Genomic DNA, 7,381 nt, shown 5'->3' on the forward strand with positions numbered 1-7,381 from the left:
ATATTTTAAGAAGCATAATCTTTACTTTTCTAACAGAATTAACAATGAATTCAAATTTTTAATGGGAATAAAAACTGCAAAAGCATACTGTAACTTGAAATGATATAGTTCTCAAAATAAGATAACTATATTAATTCATAAATTCGGATAGAAAATTTTAAGAAAAGCTAATGATGAATACTTAAAAAGTAGGACTTTTAAACTTCTGTAAATATTCTCTCTTTTTTATAATTGACACTAAAATATGTTGTCCTTTTATCTGTGGTTGATGTTAAAGTAAACTTCACACTTTGTAGATAAAGAAACTTCACAGATATGATCTTGGCAGGGTCAGATACCTCCTTGTCACATACCTACTCGCCTTTGGAGCACCTCATGTCTGCACAAGTGTACTTAAGGAGCATGAAGAAGGAAAGTGGTGGAAGAGTCAAAGGAAACTATTGAGAGAAAAAAATTAACTGGGACATAAAAAAAAAAAGTTCAGTGGGTGCAGTCATTGAATAATATGTTAGAAGGTGATTCAGAATGGAACATAAACCTCTGAGGGGTTAATTCCTCCAGGCTTATCTGGCTAATGCTGTTAGAGAATCACAGCTTTTACTCTCATGTCTGTAGATGGAATAACAATGAAACACCAAAATTGCTACATGGAGGAGAGGGAGAGCTGAAAATGAGAAACTACAGTGAATGATGCAGAGGGAAAAGCCAAATTCAACTTCTAAACAAAGATCACATTCATCTTTATGTCTTCCTTGTAACAGAAGCAGGTAGATCTGCTGCCAGTGCAAGTGCACACATCAGAATAATGCAGCTCTGTACATTGAATTTAATCCCTGAGCTAAAACTGCAGAGTAACTGCTCCCATGGAATGACTTTGGCTCTCCTGGGTGTGAAGTCCAGCTCATTTGCTGTTACCCTTCTCTCACAGGAGAGACTTCAGCTCACGTGGAAGTGGCTGATGCAGTGGGACACTCAGCAGCCAGTTTCTCCTCCCAGGCTCTGCAGTGCACACTGAGTCAGTCTGGAAGAAGTTTCTTTAAACAAGTTGCTAGACAGACCTTGACTGACAATAGTTTTGCAGTCACTGCCTGAGCTTTTAGAAGGATTCCTCTGAAAAATATGATTCTGATTCAAAATGCTGATTTGTTCCCTTTCCCCTCTCTCTGTCTCCTCTAAAGGATGGGTATCCCCCTCCTCTGGCCAGGACAAATTCTGACACTTCTTTACCTGGAATGAGGATACCGGTAGTGCTGGTGGGGGAAAGGAGAGGAGCAGAGAGACAGAAGATCTTTATGTTGAACCAGCTTTGTGTTTTGGTGATCCTGGTTAAGGTGGGAACTCACTTCAAAAACCTGAGCAGCTCTTTCATGGCTGTGTGCTACCTTGCCCATCTAAAGGGGGAGCAGAGCAAGCTGTCCACTCATGCAGAAATGAAAGGGCACTGGATATTAGGTAATATCCAATGACAGTTACATGTGCAAAAATCTTCAAGGGCTTCAACATCTTTTTCAATACAAGCACAGCAGCAAAACAGAGCAGATGATGTCAAAACACACGTGGATGTCTGTGGGTGTGAGGGACCTGGCCTGAGGTCATTTTCAGCTCTAATCATAAGGATATGAACATAAACCTCTTCTCCAGTCCTTTTCCCTTGATAGCAACATACAGTTCTCTGCACATGTAGAAAAATGGGGCTAAGCTCCTCTTCTCCATATGAGAGGGACACAGTTCAGCATCTGCCTGTACCTTTGCAAAGGGCTTTCAAGGATTCTGTCATATAAGTCTGAAAGGAAACTGCATCAGGATAAAACAGAAAATTTCTTCATGGATAAATAGCTAGGTGATTAGAAAAAAAGGGTAGCAGTAAAATATTATTATTTTCTCCGTGAGGAAAGTGGAAGTCACTCCAGGAGTCCCCAAGGATATTTCTGCAGTATCACATGCAAGCCAAGAAGACATCTCCTACATTTCTTACACTGGAGTTTACACTGTCCTAATATATGCAGAAGCCTTGTGTAAACCAGTAACCTGGTGCCCTTCCTCTGAATGAGAATGCACGGGATTGAAGAGTGAGGAAATGGTACAGGGAGCAACAGAAGACAGAAAGGGAAACCCAAGAAATGTACAGAAGGGAAAGTCACTGGCAGCCAGGCCAGCTGGGAATCATGGTCCTGAGGGAAACATTCTCCAGCTGATCTGAAAAGCTTATTCAAATTAAAAAAAAATATTAAAAAAAAAAGGAAAGGAGAGGCAGAAATGGAAATGAATTATCTGATAGAAAGAGATATTAAATACCATTGGTCTACAGGAGGATTATTGACTGAAGGGGTCCTGCAACTTTCAAAATCAGACCTTATTTACCTCTTTTATGTCTTTCTTTGCAGCAGAATACACCCTGAAGCTGGCACTTGGCCAATACTTTCAGATTATGAAGAAAAACTTAAACTAGCAGATTCCTCCCATTAACTGGTTCTGGACACTATCTTTAAGGGGTACAAGTCTGCAAAAGAAACCCAAAACAAGCAAACAAAAAACCCAGACACAAGGGACTGTACTTATGTCTTTTCTCAAAGTAAACTGAAGCATCTCTGCAAACACATAAACTAGGAAGGAGACAAAACCATTTAGCAATCTCTCATATTAAACACACTTGAAAGAAAGCTTAATTCCTTCTTTCTGAAAAAAAAATCTACAAGGGTAATGCTGTAGCAGGACACGTGGCTGGGATTATTTGAAATGAAGGCAGGAAGATCTTGTAGTGCCCTATGGCAATCCATCTGGGGAAGATTTCAAAAATATCCAACATTTACTTTAATATAGTCTGTCCCAAAGGCAAAACTATTTGCTTTTCACAAGGATTTTTATGAGCTACATCTTAAAAGTAATCACTGGCAGAGATAATTTATTGTTAGCCAGGGAGGATATTGAAAGGCAGGGGAGCTATTAATCATCTATGCAGATATGGGTGAGATGCTGGCCCTATGGAAGTCAATAGTAAAATTCCCATTGACATCTGTGAAGCTGGGCTATTACTCTCCGTGCTAGAGGTTTAAGTGTTTGCTCTGCCTATTAGGTCAAGTTTCTCGTTCGCATAATTTTCTGATTTACAGAGTTACGCCAGGGTTTGACCGAGGGAATATCTCCAGTTTGCTGGAATGAATGTTTTTCTGCAGGAGGACTGCTTCAATATTTATAATAGGAATTGTTTCTGTGTTACAAGGTGCAAGCATGCTGTAAACATCCGGGTGTAGAGGTATAGTCAATCTTTGTTCAGAATTGTGAGTAGGCTGTGGCTGTGGTGAGTGAGACATTGTCACGCTTTCCTCTTGGCAAGTCCATTGGTGTTTAATTTTGCTTTCACTGGGAGAAGTTCACATGGAGCTGTGAAGTACAACAAACCAACAGCAAGTCCAATAAACAATCCCAGAAATATCTACACTCACAATGTTTTCATACAATTACCAGTGTCCTCCAGCATAATCCATGCCTTTTCTGCAAAGTGGGGATATGTGCCCCAAGAGTTAACTCTGCATAAAAAAGAAAAAAAAAGCCAGAAAAAACACACAACTTCAAGCAAAGCTTTCCCTTTTCTGTTGGAGAGGGTGATATGTTTCATAGCAGATCACTTGGTGACATTATGCCACTCAGATGTCATGATCAACACACTCTCACTCCTGCTCAATATTTAGATTCTTTGTGAAATGTGTTGCTGATGCTTCATAAAGCTCCATCTCCTCTGCAGCCATAAAGGATGTGATCAAATTATTTCTACCTGCTTGTAGACAAAGTGCTCTGGAGGCATCATTTTTAGTCTCAGCCCATGGGAACAGAAGTGATTAAACAATTGCTGTTTAAAAATAGCACCACACATCACCAGCAGTCCATCGCGGAGTCAGCTGTAAACCAGCAGCAGCAGAGATGTTTGTTTTTACCCTCTTCTGGGCTGTCATTTCAGACAAAATATTCTCTTTCTCCAAATTGATTTGTTCTGAAAGCCCAAGTATATTTGTTTTCCTGGCAAATCCTTATGATTAATAATAGTCGGTGAGAGTTATTCTGTGTGCTTTATTTTAATGAATAAAACCCAAATCACAGGGAGGTTTGTGCTCAAACAAGGCTGGAACAAAATTCAGTGAGAGATTTTTGCTTTTCATGTGTCTTTTCTTTGGTGTTCAGGATTCAAATCTGTAGCACCACACTCTAAATCCCTATATGGGAAAAGCAGGGTCAGGCCCTAGTGATGGATTAAATCTCACTATCCAGAATATTTGAAATCGCTGTTTTGTTCAGAAGTATGAGGCTGATAAAATGAATGATAGCCTTATCTATGTATTTGTTTTCATGTATATTCAAAACAGGTTGAAAAGCCTGGTCTCTCTTAATTAAATCATGAATAAATATGAGATTTCCTCCTGTTAAAGCCCAGCCTGCTTCCTGAGCTCAGACTTTCCCCACTGGGCAGGGTTGGATCGTGCAGGTTCAGCTGGCTGAACCCTGTTGTCAGCAGCTTGAGTGATATGTTCAGAGTGCACGATCTGGTCTGGCACATAGAGAATGAGATCCATTGAACACGATGCTGGTGCCTCAGAGCCTGAAAGTCAGATTCAAAAGATGTACTGGCCTCCTTCCCATGACTGTGGGATGTCAGTCTTGGCATTCAGAACAATGATCCCACTTCCTGGGACCCACATTCCTTATTCCCATCTCAGAGAGGAGCATATGCTCCTCTCTAAGGAGTCAGGCAGCACAAGGTGAAACCCCAAGGTTGGGGACTCATCTGAGCTTCCTAAAAATACAGCCCCACCTCATTATTCCCTGGAGGAGTGAGCACATGGAGCAGCCAAGGAAGCTGGGACAGCAGATCTGGACCAGCAACCAAACCCACCAGGAGCACACCCAGATCTCAGAGGTTTCGGCAGGCTTTGTTCTCCCCACCCTCAGGTTCCATGCATGAGCTGCTTTCTGTCTGTCTGTCTGTCATCCTGTGGCTGGCCACCCATCCATCCCCACTTTGGGAGGGGAGATGCTCCTGGGTATGGAGCACATGCTGCTGTTCCCTGCAGAGAAGGCAGCCAGCAGCAGCAGAGGTGGGTGGTGGATGGCATGGGAAGGAGCAGGAGGACAGTCCAGGCCATGTGATCACTGTTCGGCACGCAGAAAGGCATCAGATGCAAAAAGCATCTTAATTATGGCAATTCAAGGCTGAAGTGAAATTGCCTTCCTAATTTTGGAGAGCACTGATAGGAAACACCCACCCTGCTAAGGCTGGAGCACAGATGGAGCTGGACTGCCAGCAATAAGGTCATTCAAGGGGGAATGTGGAAAGGGCAGTGCCTCTGGGGCAAGGTCCTGCTCTTTCACTGGATGCTGGCCTTCTGCTAAAACTGTCAGGCATTGCCTTTCATTGCCCCATTTTACTAGTTCCTTCAGGAGAAGAGCTAGTGAAAAGCATGCTTTTCTGGATCAAATATTTCCCATTTATCCAAGCTTTTCCAAAGAGTAGCTGATTTCAATGCCTGTGTGGCTCTGTGAAAAGCCTGTGACAGTTTGTTCCTCTGGCTTTTCCATGCAATGCACAAAAGCCTTTCCCACTTCCCCAAATATCCATATCCTTAGAAGTGCATCACAAGCCAATATTCATGTAGACTTCCAGAGCACTGCAATATCCTTAGAGGTGAGGGAGATTCCCGAGGGACATGACTAACCCTGACTTTTTAATCAAACAGCAGAGGGCTGTAATGCAAACAGAAATTCAGATGCCATTTTCACATCCCATTCCTCTGTGTGTTAACCCTCAGTAACACCTGATCTGTCCACAGGCTGTGGAAAGAAGAGTTGGCTGTGTCCTGCCTGCACTGCCCTCAGCTATGGAAGACAAAACTCCTTTTATTGGATGGCAGGGAGAGGATTCTGAGCCTGCCAGGAGCTCATACAGGCCAGCTCCCAAGCAAGGGACCTGGACAGACTGAAGAAGACTTGATGGCAACCTGAAGAAAAACACTGAATCAGGGTAGGAGCTGCCTTTTGAAGTGCATTGAACACACAATGCATGAGGAATAGTTATAATTCTGAAGCCAGACCATAAAAGCCATGCTCTGCCACTTGCCATATCAATTTGGGGCACTTTAAAATGTGCTGGGGAATCAGTGTGCATATGGTGAAATGTGAGTATGCAACCATGCAAGTGCATTTTTGGTAGAAATGGAGGCAGGGAGTGGGGAACCAGCTAAACATAATTTTATGCTACACTGAAATACTCAACACAGGAAAATGAAGGTCATATTTTTTTGTGTGTATTTATCAAGTCCAGATTTAACGGTCCAATTTTGAGTTATTTTTTTCCCTCACTGTTCCTGTGTTGGAAATCTCACACACATGTTGTAACAGATTGTGTAATGGCTTTATTTTCCTGTGGACAGAATTACTTTGGTGCTTTGAGCCCCATCTCCAACCCCCATCTCCTTATCAGGTGAATCTCCCCTCTCTCATGATGCTTCTACATTAAGTTGCATCTCTTGGGCCAATTCAGGACACTCGCTGTTGGCAGCACAGTACACAAATTTCAAATTAGCTTTCAAAGTAATCAGCAATTTATCATTTATTTATATGTCCTTTTTATATCTAGCTTAACATTTAAGCATTAAGATAAAAAATAGTCTTTGAGTTTACTATTGCATTTCACTCTGCATAATTGGATGTATGAATCCTCTTTTGTTTGATATACGAAATTCTTGTGATGGGGTGTAATTTCTGCTTTTAGCACATCTTTCTTCCTGAATTTCACTAAAAGGAGTGGAAAAAAAGTAGATGTGTGTCATACAGAGCTTTTTACATTATGGAATTCATAGCCCTCATAGGACAATAACATAAATGATGCATCATCGAGTTCTGCATTGTCTGAGGCACATACCTGACACTGACAGAGAAGGAGCTTTTCTGAGTAATCCTTTCACACCATCAGCCTTGGAGGGGCTCTGCTGCCCTGGGCAAAACTCCACCCTCACCAGTCACGCATACAAAGGGGTTCTGAATGTTCTGCAAGAGTCACTCTCAAGACTTTAGAATTCAGCCTTTTTCTGTCACTCATGTAACATCTACTTTTCAGAAGAAAGGCTGCTGCTGTAGCTATTTTTTTCTAAAAATGGAAAAAACTTTTAGTTTTGTGCTTTGTTACTCGTGTGTTTCTTTTGTTGTTTATTTGTTTGTTTTTAATAAAACTCTTCCTGTTCACACCCCATTTCCCACTCTTGTTCCCATTCTGGCTCCCAATGGCCCAGCAGAGGCTGGCAGAGCCACTGCTACTGTGGAAGGAAGAGGCAAAGACTTGCCACCCTGCAGAAAGCCGTCCACCTGAACATGCCAGGCCACCAAAACTGCTCCT

The sequence above is a fragment of the Molothrus ater genome, chromosome 7 (genome assembly GCF_012460135.2).
Source record: "Molothrus ater isolate BHLD 08-10-18 breed brown headed cowbird chromosome 7, BPBGC_Mater_1.1, whole genome shotgun sequence".
Lineage (NCBI taxonomy): Eukaryota > Metazoa > Chordata > Aves > Passeriformes > Icteridae > Molothrus > Molothrus ater.